Raw genomic sequence first — 21,154 nt, 5'->3', positions numbered from 1 at the left:
CAAATTGGGAAACAGGGAACATATCTCAACATGATAAAGGCCAACTATGACAAACTCACAGCCAATATCATACTCAATGGGCAAAAATTAAAAGCAATCCCCTTAAGATCAGGAACAAGGCAGGGGTGCCCCCTTTCACCACTCTTATTCAACATAGTCCTGGAAGTCCTAGCCACAGCAATCAGACAAGAAGAAGACATAAAAGGCATTTAAGTTGGAAAAGAAGAAGTAAAACTATCATTATTTGCAGATGATATGATATTTTATATAAAAAACTCTAAAGTCCCAGTCAAAAAACTACTGGACCTGATAAATGAATTCAGCAAAGTGCCAGCATAAAAAATTAATACTCAGAGATCAGAAGCATTTTTATACATCAACAATTAATAGTCAGAAAGAGAAATTAAGGAAACAATCCCCTTCACTATTGCAACCAAAAAAAAAAAGTACCTAGGAGTATATTTAACCAAGGAGATTAAAGACTTGTACTCAAAAAATTATAAAACATTGATAAAAGAAATCAAGAAAGATACAAACAAGTGGAAGCATATACCGTGCTCATGGTTAGGAAGAATAAACATCATTAAAATGTCTATATTACCCAAAGCAATTTATAAATTCAATGCAATACCAATTAAAATACCAATGACATACTTCAAAGATATAGATCACATATTCCAAAAATTTATATGGAACCAAAAAAGAACACAAATATCCTCAGTAATCTTGAAAAGGAGAAAAAAACTGGGAGGTATCACACTTCCTGATATCAAGTTATACTACAAGGCCATTGTACTCAAAACAGCCTGGTACTGGCATAAGAACAGGCATATATTGATAGATCAATGGAATAGAACAGAGAATCCAGAAATAAACCCACAGCTTTATGGACATTTGATATTTGACAAAGAAGGTAAGAGCATACAATGGAGTCAAGACAGCCTCTTTAACAAATGGTGTTGAGAAAATTGGACATCTACCTAAAAAAAAACTGAAATAGACCACCAACTTACACCATTTACATAAATAAACTCAAAATGGATAAAAGATTTAAATGTAAGCTGTGAAACCATAAGCAAGCATCTTAGAAGAAAACATAGGCAGTAAGCTCTCTGACATCTCGCAAGTTCTTTATAAATTTTCATTATTAACCCCTTATCAAAAATGGGATAGCTGCTGGCCAATTGCAGCGCCATTTGGTTGCTCTGCTACCTGCCCCCCCCCACCATGAAAGCTGGAACGCCCACTAGTGGGTGGGAGGGACCAGGTTGACCAGAACTGCAAAAGTGAGCGGTTTTTAGAAAAAGGTTCCCCATCACAGGGTTAGAAGAAAGCACTTGCCTCTATGGAGGACATACCTTCAGACTACAGAGCTTAGCTCCCAGTTATAGCACTACCTGACTTGCATGCAGAATCTTGGCAGACTCTGTTATCCATTTAAAGCAGTTGATAAATGGCCTCATCAATAGCTGACTTGGGGCTATCTAACCATTCTGGATAATTTAATCCTAGCTACAATGTTTCTTGGTTGCTTCCTCCTTAGCTTTTGCTCTGACACCTTCTGGTCAAATAATGTTCTTCCTGTTGTCACCACTAATCTGGCCTTGCCCTGAATTCATTGTCCATAGCTCATCCCACAAAGTTAAACTGTCAGCATGCATTTGGAACAAGACCATATATACCCCAGTCACTTAAACAACTTTCTATACAACTTTGATAGTGCTCCTGTCACTGTGGGTGCCCTGCGCCCTGGCACGGAACAGCACACCCATCACCCATGCCACAATCACAAAGCAGTGAACCATTTCCAGAACTCCTATCCTTACTAGAGCCCTTTAGGTAGTTTATGGTTAATTAGCTTAGTATAACAACATGCTCAGTAGTCCGGTAAGAAATCTGAAGATTTTCTCATGGGGCTTAAATTATGACCCATTCTGGTGATTGCTTTGTAATCAGCAATTTATGAAGTCAAGTAAAGAAGCATTGATTCATAGCTCCCATGTTAAAACATATTCAATTTTTAAATAAAAATCTATTTATTTTTATTTATTTAACCACATAAAAATGGATTCTCATTTCCCACTGGATTGTTTCTTATAGGAACTATTTTCCCATTGAAGTTTGAGTTAAATTTCCTTTCGGATTTTGCAATTGTTTTTGCTGTTGAAAATCAAGTTTGATGTTTCTGTTTATACTCTTCCAGAAACAAAGCTACTTTTGATCATTGAGCTTTGCTCTGGTTAGCATCTGGTTCCTTAGTGAATGGGAGAGACACTCTGGGTCTTTCATTTTATAGTAACTTATACATTTTAAAGTCAGTGAAATGCTTGTTTGCTTTCAGTTTGAAATGTATGATTTTTGTCCTGAATACTTAATAAGCATGCCTTGTAAATAAATGCTCCTTAATCTTTTCTTACAAAAAAACTAAAGATTTTCAGCAAATATTTATCAAATATATAATACGTGCAAAGGACATTGTCATGTACTTCAAGACTTACAGAGGGACATGCCTGTATTTCCCTTACTTCTGTGCATTAGAATACACCAAGTATAACATAAAATCTATTAGATGTACTATAAATGTTGGCTGATTAATATGTAATGGAAATTTTTGAAGACGGAAAGATGTGGGTTGTTAATACTCAGAAAATCCAGAAAAGGACGTTGACTTACCTCCTATTTCAAGATGCATTGCAGTTTTATTTATTTTTCCCCTTACAGTAAATCTGAATTAGATTGGTGTTTATATCCTTATTTATAAACAAAGAAACATAGGAAAATGTGACTTGTCCAAGTGAGTGGTCCAATCCCAAAGCAAGTGTGAAGTAAACACCCCGTTTCAAGTTTTCTGGATGATGTAAAGCTAACTCTCTGCTTGCTGCTATGTCCTCTGTCACGTCAGATTGCCTCTACCCCATTCTGCTGACCCCTGCTGCATTCACCTGCTTCTGTGTCGACTCTTTATTGCCATTAGTGAACACTCCTCCCAAAGGGACAAGGTGGTACAAAGCACTGCTTAATTCAGGGTCTTCTCAATGCCTTTCCACTTTGACCCTTTGTGTCTCACCGATTTGAATGCAATTCTTTTCTTTTTTCCCAATTCCCTGACTTATATGCCTATCAATTTTATTTTTTTTTCTGATATGTGATTAAAAAAATGAATTTACTAGATGACATCAGTTAATAAAATTATATAGGTTTCAGGTGTACAAATCTATAATATGTCACCCGTAGATTGTATTATTTTTATTCAATATAACCATTCTAGCACTCTCCTTTCCTCCCCAACTTATTTTTTCTTTCTGTATAGTAGACTCCAGAAGTTTCTAATTGCATCTCATCAGGCAATGCTTTTAATGCAGAACCTGCAGATAATGTAAGTTTTTTATTTTTTTTAATCACACTAGCCTGACAGTAATCATGGAGATTGCTTCTCAGGTCTCTGGGATAATTTGAAAACTAACATCACACATTTATAATTATAAAATAAAATTGAGGTGTGGCTAAGAATGACTCTGAGATGGAATAATCATTTAAAGTTACAATCTCTCATTCTTGTTTTGTTACTGTTTTGTTGTGACTTAGACTGCCATTTTTATAAGCTAATATTTATTATATATTTTTAAATGATGTCATTTGGGACAAAGTTATTTGTCTGCCACTTCCTCTTAGTCAATGAAAGATAATGTACTAAAAAAAAAATTCAAAGCCAGAGACTCAATGATTACTAATGGAAATCATTTTAACCCATTTTAAACTCTCCCAAGTTAGGAAGAATTGATTCTTCACCACATCTAACTGTGAAAGGAATGCAATCTAGATCAACTTCAATCTTTTTTTGGTTGACTGGGTATTTTAATTAAAATCGATATCATTGATATCACCAGTGTCCAAAAATAATAGTCTAAATGTGGTTATTCATGTATAACATAAGACAATACTGCACTATTGGCATATAGGAACTTAATTTATTTTATAATGATAAACAATTAGACTAAAAGAATACAATTTTGATTTTTTAGTGTATTTGCAACTTTTTGAAAGTAGCAAATTATGATCTCCTCTTCATCCTACTATAGCCATGGAATATAATGATTAATAAGCCCACATTATTATAAGGGAATTGATAGGCAATTTCATTTTAAATATATTTTACTTCAAATTGAGCATATCCCAAATTATTTTCATAGTTTAAAGGCACCACTGAAGTTAGTGTTCTGGAGACAAAGGCAATATTTCATATTATCTATATTTCCACCTGGAGTTTTTAACACTTGATAGTTCTTAAATGTCTATTCAACCCTCTGACTCTCTCTTGCCAGAAAAGTACATCTGGCCACAAGAACCAGCACACACACCTGTACAGGTACTTTCAACCCATCAATGCTCAAGTACAAAATGCCTGCCCTACAGGATATAGACTTTTATCTCAAAAAGTTGCTCATACACAAATATTAAGATCATAAAATTAACCATAGTTTTAAAGAATATCTAAAGAGGAAAACAAATAAAAACAAATGATTTATTCAAAACTAATTTGATACATTTTATTTCTTTAAAATGACTGTTTTCTGTTGAGAAAATTCTTTATGTTTACTTAAAGATTAGTGTTTTACTAGTTTTAACTAAATTTTTAAGCAATGGAAATAAGACATACTTTATTTCGATCAATGAAATATCTAATAATTCTGTCTTTAAGAAACTACTTACTATTTACAACTCCTCACACCTTGATTATGACATAGGAGTTAATTCTTGAAACTTTAAAAGATTTTAAAAATGAGGTCAATGACAAATACAAATTTTGGTTCATAATTTTAATTGTATTATTGGTGTTAGCACAGATATTTACATAAGAATAGGGCCACAACGTGATTTTGGCATTATTGTAATGAAAGTTTGAGTGCAATTCATACATCTAGTGTCCATAAACAGACAATTTAGAGTCTTTATTGAGGTGTTGAAATATTTATTTGTAGGTTTCAAACATTTGAGATATAGAGTTCTTGTTCATTTTTGGAGAAGTGAGCACTTTATGATTGTGAATATGTCTTACCTGTCACTTGCTAAATCTTTGGCATTTGTTATACTAGATTTAATTTATGTGAGGACGAAAAGACAAATTCACTGCTCTATGGCAGTGAAATGCTCTAGTTCAGACAATCAATTACATACTTCTTTGCTTTTCTGAGTAATGGATATGCCTGGTTCTGAAGTCCCTATACAATGAAAACTCAGAACCCATATTCAACCCAATATGACCTTCTGGGGAGAAAAAGAGCTATCTGTCCACTACAGTGAAATTATCAAAGAGCAAAAGAGAAGGTCATTAGTGGTGTGCTGATTTGCCCCCTGCTAGAAGTTTTCTATCTACTTTTTCAATATAATTACATTATTGTAATGTCAGAGGGAAGAATATGGTAAGACTTGTGAAATTCTAATCTTTTGTAACTTACCTAAGCCTTAAAAACTAAATTTTTACAGGCTGACTTGACAAACTATATTGCAAAGTGATATAGTTACTGAAAAAGAGCTCTTGGCTTTTGTCAAAGTTATATTATTGATTTTATGCTTTTCTTTATTTTATCAACAAATGGAAGTTTTTAAGGTGGGAAGCGCCATGACTTAATTTATAATTTAGAATAGAATCCTGAAGGCTGTGGAAGAGGATGTGTGGTTTGAGACAGCTGGTTTTAATAAAACTCATAAAGATGCTGTTGCATTGACATAGCAAAGACATAATTAGCATCTAGATTACAGCAGGAGATTTCAGAATGAAGAGAAGACATTGGGAGACATTTGGGAAATAGAATCTAGAAGAAAGAGAATCATTTTTTTCCATCTCAACATTAATATCAACCAACTCCCTCTTTTAAATTAATTCCATGTTGGGACTTAGGGGGTTTGGATGATAATGGAAGCTGCATCATTCCAAATCTTCCCAAACATTCCCACACCCCTCAAAATAAAAATCAGCAGGGAACACAAATATAATTACATCTGATCAATTCCTTCTGCATTAGTTGAAAGAAAGAAAAAAAACACACCAACTCTGATCACAAGATGCAAGCTTGTGGATCTGGAGAACAGGGAGGGAGGCATAAGAAAGACCAGTCTCAGAGGACACTTAGACCAATTACACACGAAAAGGGCAAGTTTGATAATAACAGCAGAAGTGGTTAGCACAGCCCCAGGACTTTGCAACTCACAGCACTGGTACAGGAAAGGAGCTGGAACGGAAGCAGGACTGGAAGTGGTAGCCTCGAAGAACATCACTTCTTGAGAAGAATCATTAAACAGAGGGAAGGTGCCCTTTAAAGAAGTGGGTACGAAGGGAAAGACAGAAGGAAGGTAATCATTAAGGAACTTGCAGAGATGAACAATGGGATATGCCAACCCCAATCCTTCTGTACCACCACCGCCACCACCATCCATTCGAGAAACTGAATCTTGTTGAATTGACTGCAGAGAGTCCTCTTGAACTTGGAATTCTGTCCTCCAAATACTTAGATGCTGCAAACCCCATTGATTCCACAGAAAACTATTATAAAAAGAAATCTTAAAATATGAATTGAAATATTTCAACTCATGGAAACTTTTCCATAAAAACCAAACATGAGAGGACCTGAAGATGGCAGTGGAGTAGGCGGACGCACAGACGCCCAGCTCTCACCATCAAACTGGAATACAAATCAATTAAGAAAAAATCAGCTTGAAAAACCAACTCTGGACTACAAGAACAGCTTTCAAAAATCAAGGAGCGAAGAAGAAGCCACAACAAACCTGGTAGAGAGTGCCTGAATCTCCCCTGCTTACAGGAAGGGGGGGGGGGCTGAGAGCCCAGAGAGGATCTCATTCCAGGGAAAAGAGCAGAAAATACTGTTCACAGCCACTTGCCTGGCAACCAGGGAGCGAAGGTGTGTTGAAAAGACCAGCTTATCTCCCAAGTGGAAAGGAAGGAGAGAGGGACAGACTGTGAGGGGCTAAGGAATGCAGGAGAAAACCTAAAAATAAAAAGCTGACTCATTTGTGCTGGAGGCAGCCATAGCTGGGGGAGGGACTGACCCTTCCACAAAACAGTACTGAATTGCTTCTGGATCAGAGATCTCCAGACATCTCATCAGCTCCAATCAGCGCAACAAGACACAGCTGAAAACAAGAAGTGGGGAGAAGGGGCAGTAACTCAGATCTCCATGGAGATCTGAGATACACCTCCCCCTACTGAAGCTGAGAAAACACCCTGACCCAGAAAGATTAGTTGGTGGAAGAGGCCTTCAGAGTCTCAGGTTACACCCATCGCATTCCTGGATACAGTTTCAAGGAAGCCCCCTGATGAGATCAGTAAACAAAACTATCATATGTTAAGAAAACAAACAAATCAAGACTTCAAAGCTGCCCAAATCCGAAAGTGGATTACAATTAATAGCTGATACCAGCCAAAGAAGACCTAGAAATAACACAACTGAAAACTGAGGCAGACAACACCAAGCCGAGACTCAACCAACTCTACAAACAATACACTGACAATGAGAAGACAAAAAAGTACAATCCAAATGAAACCACAAGAGACACTTTCGAGAGATGAACTGAGTGATATGGAAATAATTAAACTTCCAGATGTGGAGTTCAAAATAATGATTGTAAGGATGCTTAGAAATCTTAGAACAACAATAGATGGTCATTATGAACACCTAAATAAAGAAATAGCAAGTATAAAAAAGAATCAGTCAGAGATGACAAATACAATATCAGAAATAAAGACCACAATGGAAGGAATTAAAAACAAGAGAGATAGAGCTGAAGATCAAATCAGCGAATTGGAGGACAACTGGAATGAAGGCATGAAAGCAGAGAAGAAAAAAGAAAAGAGACTCAAAAAGTCTGAGGAAACTCTTTGAGAGCTCTGTGACAACATGAAGAGAAATAACATCCACATCATAGGGGTTCCTGAAGAAGAAGAAGAAGAAAAAGAAGAAGGGATAGAGACTTTGTTCAATGATATCATAACTGAAAATTTCCCTAAATTAATGCAGGAGAAACTCTCACAAGTTTAAGAAGCACAGAGGACTCCATTAAAGAGAAACCCAAAGAAACCTACACCAAGACACATCATAATTAAAATACCAAAGCTAAGCGATAAAGAGAAAATATTAAAAGTTACAAGAGAAAAAAAAGCTATCACCTACAAAGGAGCCTGTATAAGGATGACATCTGACTTCTCAACAGAGAACCTTGAGGCTAGAAGGGAATGGCAAGATATATTCAAAGTAATGCAGAACAAGAACCTACAACCAAGACTACTTTAACCATCAAGGCTATCGTTTAAAATTGAAAGAGAAATAAAAAGCTTCCCAGACAAAAAACAACTCAAGGAATTCATAACAACCAAACCAATGCTGCAGGAAATGTTAATGGGCCTGTTGCGAACAGATCAAAGTGGGAAAAGAATATAACAAAAAAGAAATATATCTTTAAAGAATAAAATGGCAATAAACAACTACATATCAATAATAACCATAAATGTTAATGGATTAAATGATCCAATCAAAAGATATAGGGTAGCTGCGTGGATAAGAAAACAGGACCTGTACATATGCTGTCTACAAGAGACACACCTTAGAACAAAAGATACACATAGATTGAAGGTAAAAGGATAGAAAAAAACATTTCATGCAAATGGAAATGAAACAAAAGCTGGAGTACCAATACTTATATCAGACAAATTGGACTTTAAAACAAAGGATATAGTAAGACATAAAGAAGGCCACTACATAATGATAAAGGAAGTAATCCAACAGGAAGATATAACTATTATAAATATCTATGCACCTAATATAGGAGCACCTAAGTATTATATATAAAGCAGACATTGATTGATTTAAAGGGCGAGATCAATAGCAGTACTATAATAGTAGAGGATTTCAATACCCCACTAACATCACTAGATAGATCCTCAAGAAAGAAAATTAACAAAGAAACAGCAGACTTATTGGACACACTAGTTCAACTCGATTTAATAGATATCTTCAGAACCTTTCAACCTAAAGCAGCAGAATATACATTCTTTTCAAGTGGTCATGGTACATTCTGTAGGATAGACCACATATTATGGCACAAAAGTGGTCTCTACAAATTTAAGAAGATTGAAATCATATCAAGCACTTGAAACTAGAAATGAATCACAACAGAAAAGCTCAAAAATTCTCAAACACATGGAAACTAAAGAGCAGGTTGTTAAATAACAAAAGGATTAAGAATGAGATCAAAGAAGAAATAAAAAATTCCTGAAATGAATGACAATGAGCATATAACAACTCAGAATTTATGGGACACAGCAAAAGCAGTACTGAGAGGGAAGTTCATAGCACTTTAGGCACACTTTAAGAAGCTAGAAAAAATGCCTGACCTGTGGTGGTGCAGTGGATGAAGCGTCAACCTGGAAATGCTGAGGTCGCCGGTTCAAAGCCCTGAGCTTGCCTGGTCAAGGCATATATGGGAGTTGATGCTTCTGGCACCTCCCCCCTTCTCTCTCTCTGTTTCTCTCTCTCCCTCTCTCTCTCTCCTCTCTAAAAATGAATATATAAATTAAAAAAAAGCTAGCAAAAGCTCAAATAAACAACTTAACCCTGCATCTAAAAGAACTAGAAAAAGAACAGCAAGTAAAGCCCAAATATAGTAGAAGGAAGGAAAGAATAAAGATTAGAGCAGAAATAAATGACATAGAGACTAAAGAAACAATACCGGGGATCAATAAAACTAGGAGCTGGTTCTTTGAAAAGGTAAACAAGATTGATGAACCTTTAAGTAGACTCACCAAGAAAAAGAGAGAACGGACTCAAATAAATAAAATTAGAAATGAGAGTGGAGAAATAACTACTGACACAACAGAAATACAAAATATTGTAAGAAAATACTATGAAGAACTGTATGCCAAAAATCTAGACAACCTTGATGAAATAGACAAATTCCTTGAAACATACAATCTTCCAAAAATCAATCTGGAAGAATCAGAAAACCTAAACAGATCGATTACACAAAATGAGATAGAAACAGTTATCAAAAAACTCCCAACAAAGAAAAGTCCAGGGCCTGATGGCTTCACAACTGAATTCTACCACATATTTAAAGAACTAACTATCTTTCTATCCTTCTCAAACTATTTCAAAAAATTCAAGAGGAAGGAAGACTTCCAAGCTCCTTTTATGAGGTGAGCATAATTCTGATTCTGAAACCAGGCAAAGACAACACAAAGAAAGAAAATTATAGGCCAATATCTCTGATGAATATAGATGCTAAAATCCTCAACAAAGTATTAGCAATCCGGATCCAACAATATATGGAAAAAATCATACACCATGATCAAGTGGGATTTATTCTGGGGAGGCAAGGCTGGTACAATATTCATAAATAAATCAGTGGGATTCATCACATAAACCAAAAGAAGGAGAAAAACCATATGATAATTTCAATAGATGCAGAAAAAGCATTTGGTAAAATCCAGGACCCATTCATGATCAAAACTCTCAGCAAAGTGGGAATACAGGGAGCATACCTCAACATGATAAAGGCCATCTATGAGAAACCCACAGCCAATATCATACTCAATGGGCAAAAAATTAAAAGCAATCCCCTTAAGATCAGAAACAAGGCAGGGGTGCCCCCTTTCACTACTCTTATTTAACATAGTCCTGGAAGTCCTAGCCACAGCAATCAGACAAGAAGAAGAAATAAAAGGCATTCAAGTTAGAAAAGAAGAAGTAAAACTATCATTATTTGCAGATGATATGATATTGTATATAGAAAACCCTAAAATCTCAGTCAAAAAACTACTGGACCTGATAAATAAATTCAGCAAAGTGGCAGGATATAAAATCAATACTCAGAAATCAGAAGCATTTTTATACACCAACAATGAACAGTCAGAAAGAGAAATTAAGGAAACAATCCCCTTCACAATTACAACCAAAAAAATAAAGTACCTAGGAGTAAACTTAACCAAGGAGACTAAAGACTTGTACTCGGAAGATTACAAAGCATTGATAAAAGAAATCAAGGAAGATACAAACAAGTGGAAGCATATACCGTGCTCATGGTTAGGAAGAATAAACATCATTAAAATGTCTATATTACCCAAAGCAATCTATAAATTCAATGCAATACCAATTAAAATACCAATGACATACTTCAAAGATATAGAACACATATTACAAAAATTTTTATGGAACCAAAAGAGGACACGAATAAACTCAGCAATCTTAAAAAAGAAGAATAAAGTGGGAGGTATCACACTTCCTGATATCAAGTTATACTACAAGGCCATTGTACTCAAAACAGCCTGGTACTGGCATAAGAACAGGCATATAGATCAATGGAACAGAACAGAGAACCCAGAAATAAACCCACAGTTCTATGGACAACTGATATTTGACAAAGGAGGTAAGGAAATACAGTGGAGTAAAGACAGCCTCTTCAACAAATGGTGTTGGGAAAATTGGACAGCTACCTGCAAAAAAATGAAACTAGATCACCAGCTTACACTACTCACAAAAATAAACTCAAAATGGATAAAAGACTTGAATGTAGGCCGTGAAACCATAAGCATCTTAGAAGAAAACATAGGCAGTAAGCTCTCTGACATCTCTCGGAGCAATATATTTGCTGATTTATCTCCACGGGGAAGTGAAATAAAAGACAGGATAAACAAATGGGACTATATCAAACTAAAAAGCTTTTGCACAGCTAAAGACAACAAGAACAGAATAAAAAGACAAACTACACAATGGGAGAACATATTTGACAATACGTCTCATAAGGGATTAATAACCAAAATTTATAAAGAACTTGTAAAACTCAACACCAGGAAGACAAACAACCCAATCCAAAAATGGGCAAAAGAGATGAATAGACACTTCTCCAAAGAGGACATACAGATGACCAATAGGCATATGAAAAAATGTTCAACATCACTAATCATTAGAGAAATGCAAATTAAAACCACAATGAGATATCACCTCACACCAGTCAGAATGGTGCTTATCAACAAAACAACACAGAATAAGTGCTGACAAGGATGTGGAGAAAGGGGAACCCTCCTGCACTGCTGGTGGGAATGCAGACTTGTGCAGCTACTGTGAAAAACAGTATGGAGATTCCTCAAAAAACTGAAAATCGAACTGCCTTTTGACCCAGCTATCCCACTTTTAGGAATATACCCCAAGGACACCATAGAATGGCTCGAAAAGGAGAAATGCACCCGCATGTTTGTGGCAGCATTGTTCACAATAGCGAAGATCTGGAAACAGCCCAACTGTCCGTCAGAGGACGAGTGGATTAAAAAGCTTTGGTACATATATACTATGGAATACTACTCAGCCATAAGAAATGATGACATCGGATCATTTACAATAACATGGATGGACCTTGACAACATTATACGGAGTGAAATAAGTAAATCAGAAAAAAAACTAGGATGAATCCATACATAGAAGGGACATAAAAATGAGACTCAGAGACATGAACAAGAATGTGATGGCAACAGGGGCGGGGGGTTGTGGGAGGGGGGATGGGGTGAAGAAGGAGAGAGGGGTTGGGGGAAGGGAGGGGCACAAAGAAAACCAGATAGAAGGTGACAGAAGACAATTTAACTTTGGGTGAGGGTATACAGCATAATCAAATGTCAAAATAATCTAGAGATATTTTCTCTCAACATATGTACCCTGATTTATCAATGTCATTGCATTAAACTTAATAAAAAAAAATGCCAGAAAAAAAAAAAGAAAAAAAACCCCAGAAAAGTAGCTAAAAGGAGAATAGATGTTTTGGGTTTTTTTTTTACAGAATGTAAAACAAGCATGTACCTAAATTATGTGTTGTCTTTATAAAGGTCAAGGATCTAGTGGGACAGATATGAGATAAGGTATAAGTGAAGAGAGAAAGGTGTACAGACACTTTATCTTAAACCAATAGACACAACTCCTGATATACAGAAAATGGTTTAATAACTCATCTTGATTTTACAATAAGAGAACATACTATGAAATAAAGTTTTTGAAAACCTCTTATTTATCCCTAAAAAATGTAAACTGGTAGGAGAGTGTAAACTGGAGTTAGTTAATCTAGCATTATCCAAGCAATAGGATTTTACTAAAAGGTTTTTCTTTCTTAAGTGGTCTTCCTTATGTAATCATGTCATTATTATTGTTTCAAAAGGCTTTATTCTCAGAGGTGACACATGGGATGATATGATCTGACAGGCTGTGTGCACAAAACTTGCCGCTGATGTCAAAAGCAGCTTGATTCATGAGATAGGCTGGGTTGGAAATAACAGATGGGCATTTAAATTTTTAATACTCATAAAGTTCATGATACAGACATCGCTTCTAAGTAGAACATTTCAGATGTACAATCCGAAATGAAAATATGAAAGGAAAGGCCACTGCAACATTAGCAGTGATGACTTTGCAACAACCCTATCTATAAACAAAATAGAATCATCACAAAGTAAAAGGACAATCCATTAGCACTGATGAAACTTTTCTTGCCATTTAAAAAATACTTAGTAGGTATTTTAACTTTCAATTTTTGTTGAAAAAATTGGTAAGTAAAATGTATTTTGGCTAAACATGTAAGGATTTATATCACTTTTTTCATTTTATGTCAATTCAAATATTTTTAGTTGACACAAAAGAAGTAAATTTCCTTACTTTTTAATTGATGACTATGATATGTGTAATAATTTGGTTGACTAAGCATGACCACAAGTGTAATGGATAATGCAACTTTATTTTCATATTTTACACTTTCTTAAAATTAATTTTATATGGATTGAGTTTTCCTACAAAGTAGGTGAAATCCAGGGCAAGGTCCATGATTTTTCTCACTAATTTTAAGTAACAAAAGGTGCTACTTTTACTTCTATTGGCAAGTTAGTTTGGTTCAAACATTTATACACTCAATATAGAGCAATACTCAGAATGCCCAACATGGATTTAAGTCATGTGTCTCTCCTTGATAGAGGTCTGGCCACTCCCAGTAAGTGAGGGCGATGTGGTCACATTTTCTCTCGTTTTCACCTTGCACAGTGGCTCTCTCCTTCCCCGTTTGCTACTGCATTTCCTACCTACTGTATCACCGGTAGCGAGAGAAAGCAAAGAAGGGGCCAATCTTACAAACACGGCTGGGAAGTGAAATCAGTCCACCCTGGCTTTTGCTCGTGTTTACCGCAGTCTAATACAGCAGTAGTTCATGTTTTCCTTCTGGGTTTTTTTCTTTTCTCATTTTGAGCTTTATGAGCTTAATCAGTCAAACTTGTAAAACTCAATAACAAAATAAACAACCTTATTTTAGAAATGAGTCAAAGACATTAAACCTTACCAAAGAAGGTATACAGATGGCAAATAAGCTATGAAAAGATGCTTCACACCATATGTCATCAGAGAAATGCAGGTTAAAACAATGAGACACCACTACACATCTAACAGAATGGCCAAAATTCTAAACACAAGCAACACCTAAGACTGGTGAGGACATGGAGCACCAGGAAACCTCACTCACTTCTGGTGGGAATGCACAATGGCACAGCCACGTCGTAGGACAGTTTGACCTTTTATTACAAGACTAGACATATTCTTACCATACAATCAAGCAACTCATGCCTTGGTGTTTACACAAACGACTTGAAAACTCTTATGTCCAGACAAAAATTTGCACATGAGTATTTAGAGAAGCATTATTCACAATTGCCAACACTTGGAAGCAACCAAGATGTCCTGTAGTAGATAAATAGATAAACTGTGGTCCCTGCAGACAATGGAATCTTTTTAAGCGCTTAAATGAAATGAGCTATCAAGCCATGAAACGACATACAGGAACCTTACATATGCCTATTACTAAGTGAAAGGAGCCAATCTGAAAAGACTACAGATAATATGATTCCAACTCTGACATTCTGGAAAGAACTATAGAGGCAGTAAAAAAAAAAAATCAGTAATTGCTAGAGGTTAAAATGGCAGAGGGATGACTACGCAGAGCACAGAGGAATTTTAGGGCATGAAAATAGTCTGTATTATAATACAATGGTGGATATGTGTCATTATACATTTGTTCAAACCAATGGAGTGTACAACACCAGGAGTGAAATCTAAGGTAAACTAGGGACATTGGGTAATTAGGCTATGTTAATACAGGTTCGTTAATTGTAAAGGCTGTATCACATTTGGAGGGCAGGGATCTGTGCATGTATGGAGGTGGGAAGTATACATATAAATCTCTGTGCCTTCCCCACGATTCTCCAGACCCTAAAACTGCTCTAAAAATTATATTAAGGACTTAAAAAACTAATTAGTTATACTTAAAAATAAAAATGGTAACACCAGCTATAGAAACCTGTGATTAAGTTCGGGTATAAAGCTGAGTCACATCACATCGATTGTGGCCCTGTCTGTATTATGATATTCAGATTCAAATTTGTTTTTGCAAGGAACACAAATCCATGAAGCTTTGTTTGATTGATGTATGTCGACTCACTTCTTTATGGAAATCTCAACATGAAAAACTGTGGACTACATAATGCATATAACATTATGTAATATTACAGGTGATATTTTTCCTGGCTCTGAAAACTGCATCTGCAAATAAACCTCAATCAAATCAGCCTTGAAAGTGGTAAGTTTTATACCAACAGTAGGAAATGCATTCTAATAATCACATCAATGTGATTTTTTTTAATTAACAAAACAAATTGAAAAGAATACTTTTGTTTGTTTTGGTAAAAATCTGTTTTATATGATATTGTTATCTTTTTTAGTGTGTATATTTATCATAGCATTTTAAAAGTGAGCTTGAGTGAACAAAATACTAGACCAAAAATAAAAAAACTGTGAGGTCTCCAATCTAAAAAACTTTGAGGAAATATCCATTAAGCTACATTCTATAAGAAAGAAAGGAAGGGAAGGGGAGAAGGAGGGAGGAAGGAAGGAAGGAAGGAAGGAAGGAAGGAAGGAAGGAAGGAAGGAAGGAAGGAAGGAAGGAAGGAAGGGAGGGAGGAAAAAGAAAAGAAAACAGAAAAGGAAAAGAAAGAAGAAAGAAGAAAGAAGAAAGAAAGAAGGGAGGAAACACTAGAGAATCTATTTGACAGATTGCTTCTTTGGAGAATTTAAAATGTAGCTAAATCTTTTTAAAGTATTTGAAAGGTCTTATATTAAAGCTAAAGTAGAAATATATATTTAAGTATGAATTGTACTATTTGTTTAGTTACTAGGACTTGCAGTAACTTTGTTTCTAAATAAATTGATTTAAATAATAAAGTATAGCCGAAGACAGGTAAACTATTTCAATGTTAAAAATATTTTATAATGATGTTGATGAAAAATATTAGTAACTATCAATTTCTAAGTCTAACTCAAATGGTAGTCAATTATTCATTCATCCATTTTTTCTTTTTTTAGTCACACATTTTTTGAACAAATCGTTGAACTTCTACATTGAATAGTGCTGCCTAAGACTGAAGAGATCCTAATACATTATTTACTTTACTTTTTATCAACAAGTAAATCTGTTACATTTTTTCTCTTCCATAAATTTGCACATGCCTATTAATTAGATAAGAATTAATTATGGAAACCCTGATTTAAGTCTGCAGACATAAAAAGAGAATCCTTATGTGAATAGCTAATGCTTTCTTGTTATACATTATTTTGCATATATATTAGATACATTGCCTTATGGTGGCATCAAAATGTTTTCTAATAATTGTTGCAATAATGTGTACATGTTTGCATTTCTATTAGCTGATTACATACTGACTTCAGGAACAAAGATTTTTCTAAGAGCCCTGGAATAAAGTCAAATTGTACCTTTTTTCAAATCTATCTTTAAGCATGCTTTATAAAGGCCTAATCACAATAGTTTATTTAGGTTTTATCTTCCAACGTACATGGTAAGACAAGATAAAGCACAGCATAGAATTACTTTCTAGAGCAACAAATATGTTCTCGAGAGAAATTTCTATTGATTTAAAATTCTGATTTATAATCCTTAAAGCTCCTTGGTGCTGTCCTTTTATTTTAATTTTTATTTATCGTCTCATTGCCACCAACCACATAGCTCAATATATGCCCAATATTGATTGTTTTCTCTTCAGGGTGTATGCAACCCACTAAGTCTAAAGATTTTTATTTTTACATTAATAAATACTCACTTTTTTTTCAACCAAGAGTTTTTGTTATTATTTTTTCTAAGAGCATTCTGTTAATATAAAGTATTGACAAAAAACTATACATCTCAGTTCACATACAGGCTCCCATTGCCAAATTTACATCACAGAACAGTGGTTTGTGCTTTACCACCTGTCAAGTATCAAGTTATCAAATATGAGCACTGAAATTTTATTTTATATTTTACTTATATTCTCTATAAATCCTACATGTGAGAAAAAAATTGTGGGATTTTTGTAAGACATTTGTCTTAGTCTATCTGGGCTGCTATAACAAAGTAGACTGGGTGACTTAGAAACAACAGAAATTTATTTCTCACTGTTCTGGGAGCAATGAAGTCCAAGGTCAAAGAACTAGTAGATTTGGTGTCTGGTGAGAACCCACTTCCTGGTTCATAAATGACCATCCTTTCATGTATCATCATAGGGCAGAAGAAGGAAGAGAGATTCACCTCTTTCCACTGATGAAGGTTCCACCCTAATGACCAAATCACTTCCCAAGGCCCCATCTCCAAATTCCCAAAAAGTAATACAAGATAATTGTGAATCTACCTTGTGATGTATCTAATTTGAGGAGCATAAGACTTTGGAGCCAGAATGCCTGTGTTGAAATCCCATTTCTACCACATAATAGCTCAGTTTTCTTGTGCTTAATTTTCTTCCTATGTGGAATGGAGATAAAATAATAGCACTGAATATAGGGCTGTTGGAAGCATTAAATTTAATCTTTGTAATGTGCTTACAGTGTAAGTTCTATAGAACCATTTGTTACAGAAAATACTCTGTCTAAACCAGGGACTGATGAGAACCACCAATACTTCCAGATTCATCTCAGTCACACCAGTCTGGTGAACTATGTCCGTTTGGTTAGAATAATAATTGGAAGAATGCTCAGAATATAAAAGTAGGCTCCCTGAGAAACTGCAGTGTATTATTCCCCTGACCCTTACAGCTCAGAAAGCAGGTATCAAAAATTTATCATAAACTGAGATTGCTTCTCTTTTAAAGCAGAATATCTTTATCTATTACTGAATGAATAATAATGGACATTTTTCATGAATAGTGAAATTTCATGAATAGTGATTTCATGAATAGTGAAATTGCCCTTAATTACCTCTTTTCTCATAACACTCACGGATATTTTTCAAAAGCTCTGAATTGGTTTTGTTTTAGTGAGAGAGAATGAGAAAGAGAAAGAAAGAAGCATTAGCTCATTGTTTCACTTAGTTGTGCTATTGATTGCTTCTCATACACAACCTGACTTGGGCTCAAACTGGTGACCTCAGCACTGGGAATGATGGCTCCATCCACTGCTCTGCAAGCCAGGGCAGTTCTCTGAATATTTTATCTTTTAGTTAGAATAGTATTTCAGTTTTCATAGGGTTAAAACTTACAAAATTAAAAATTTTTTACAAGTGGTTCTGATGTTACAGAATTGTAATCTTATCTAAATAGCTAATTATGCAATTTGTAAATTAAATGACTTATTTAACAGCACACAACTCCAATATCTATTGTTCCTTGTCACGTGATACTCTAGCCACAACTACCTACCACTCAGTGGACATAACTAGATTGGAACAAATGAAAATAAAGGAGAACAGAGAGATGTTTAATACCATTCTGAGAGTGCAGTAGGATTCAAGAACTAAGAATGCAATTTAATTCCCCTAGTGGAAAAAAGACGTAGAATTTATTTGATATAAAAATCCTTTGTTAGCTCTTCTCTTTCTTGAGTTTTTTTTTTTAATTCTGCTTCATTCTTGTTTGAATGTTGGTTTTGTAAAGTGTGAAGCCAGGGTAACTTCCCTGCCCTTATAAATTATTTGGTTTTTTGTTTGGAAATCCTAAAGATAGTTTTCTTTATTTTTAAAGTCTAGTGGTTTCACTAGAGTGTATTTTCTGGCTGATAGCTGTGAATGAATTCCCCCAGGTAATTGGTGGGGCAAATCTAAAAAGATTCAGCTCTTCTTTTAATGAAAGAAAGTTCTGTTGGATTAATCAATAGTTTTAAATATTGTCTATTGAACTCGGTTATTTTTCTACAAGGATTCTAATCACACATACATTGCATCTTACTTGCCTCTTTCCACTTCAATCACTTTCTCTTTCTTGTTCTTTGTATTATGCTAATTGTCTGGGTTGTTTTTCTCCTTTTCTTCAGTGTTCCTTACTAATTGTTATATACATGTATTCTATCTACCCTGAGCACTTTGTTGTAACTCTGTGTTTAGTCATTATTTCTGATATAAAATTTCTTTTCTTTGTTCAGACAGCTCTCATTTCCTTTCTCCCTGTTCTTTACAATTTTTTTCTATTATTATCACCTTTGAATCACTACTTAGGTATATTTCGTATTCCCAAATGTTTATGAGGATATTAATTCAGTTTAGGGTGGTGTGTTACATTTTCCCTCTGATCTCATGTTTGGGGTTTTTTTTGTATTATTTTGTTTTTAATTTTTTTAATTAAATTTAATGCAGTGACATTGATAAATCAGGGTACATATGTTGAGAGAAAACATCTCCAGATTATTTTGACATTTGATTGTGCTGTATACCCCTCACCCAAAGTCAAATTGTCTTCTGTCACCTTCTATCTGGTGTTCTTTGTGACCCTCCCCTCCCCCACTCCCTCTCTCCTTCCTCGTCCCATCCCTGCCCCCCCCACCCCCACCCCTGTTGCCATCACATTCCTGTTCATGTCTCTGACTTTCATTTTTATGTCCCATCTATGTATGGATTCATATAGTTCTTAGTTTTTTCTGATTTACTTATTTCACTCCTTATAATGTTATCAAGGTAAATCCATGTTATTGGAAATGATCCGATGTCAACATTTCTTATAGCTGAGTAGTATTCCATAGTATATATGTATCAAAGCTTTTTGATCCACTCGTCCTCTGACAGACACTTGGGCTGTTTCCGGATATTTGATATTGTGAACAATGCTGCCACAAACATGCGGGTGCATTTCTCCTTTTGGAGCCATTCTATGGTGTTCTTGGGGTATATTCCTAAAAGTGGGATAGCTGGGTCAAAAGGCAGTTTGATTTTCAGTTTTTTGAGGAATCTCCATACTGTTTTCCACAGTGGCTACACCAGTCTGCATTCCCACCAGCAGTGTAGGAGGGTTCCCTTTTCTCCACATCCTCGTCAGCACTTATTCTGTGTTGTTTTGTTGATGTGCGCCATTCTGGCTGGTGTGAGGTGATATCTCATGGTGGTTATAATTTGCATTTCTCTAATGATTAGTGATGTTGAGCACTTTTTCATATGCCTATTGGTCATCTGTATGTCCTCTTTGGAGAAGTGTCTATTCATTTTTTTTTTCTTTTTTTAAATTTTTTTTTTATTAAATTTAATGCAGTGACATTGATAAATCAGGGTACATATGTTGAGAGAAAATATCTCTAGATTATTTTGACAATTGATTGTGCTGTATACCCCTCCCCCAAAGTTAAATTGTCTTCTGTCACCTTCTATCTGGTTTTCTTTGTGCCCCTCCCCTCCCCCAACCCCTCTCTCCTTCTTCACCCCATCCCCCCTCCCACAACCCCCCGCCCCTGTTGCCATCACATTCTTGTTCATGTCTCTGAGTCTCATTTTTATGTCCCTTCTATGTATGGATTCATCTTAGTTTTTTTTCTGATTTACTTATTTCACTCCGTATAATGTTGTCAAGGTCCATCCATGTTATTGTAAATGATCCGATGTCATCATTTCTTATGGCTGAGTAGTATTCCATAGTATATATGTACCAAAGCTTTTTAATCCACTCGTCCTCTGACGGACACTTGGGCTGTTTCCAGATCTTTACTATTGTGAACAATGCTGCCACAAACATGCGGGTGCATTTCTCCTTTTCGAGCCATTCTATGGTGTCCTTGGGGTATATTCCTAAAAGTGGAATAGCTGGGTCAAAAGGCAGTTCGATTTTCAG

This window comes from Saccopteryx bilineata, chromosome 11 (assembly GCF_036850765.1).
Source record: "Saccopteryx bilineata isolate mSacBil1 chromosome 11, mSacBil1_pri_phased_curated, whole genome shotgun sequence".
Taxonomy (NCBI): domain Eukaryota; kingdom Metazoa; phylum Chordata; class Mammalia; order Chiroptera; family Emballonuridae; genus Saccopteryx; species Saccopteryx bilineata.
The sequence above is the reverse complement of the archived record's forward strand: the minus strand, read 5'-3'. Positions refer to the sequence as shown.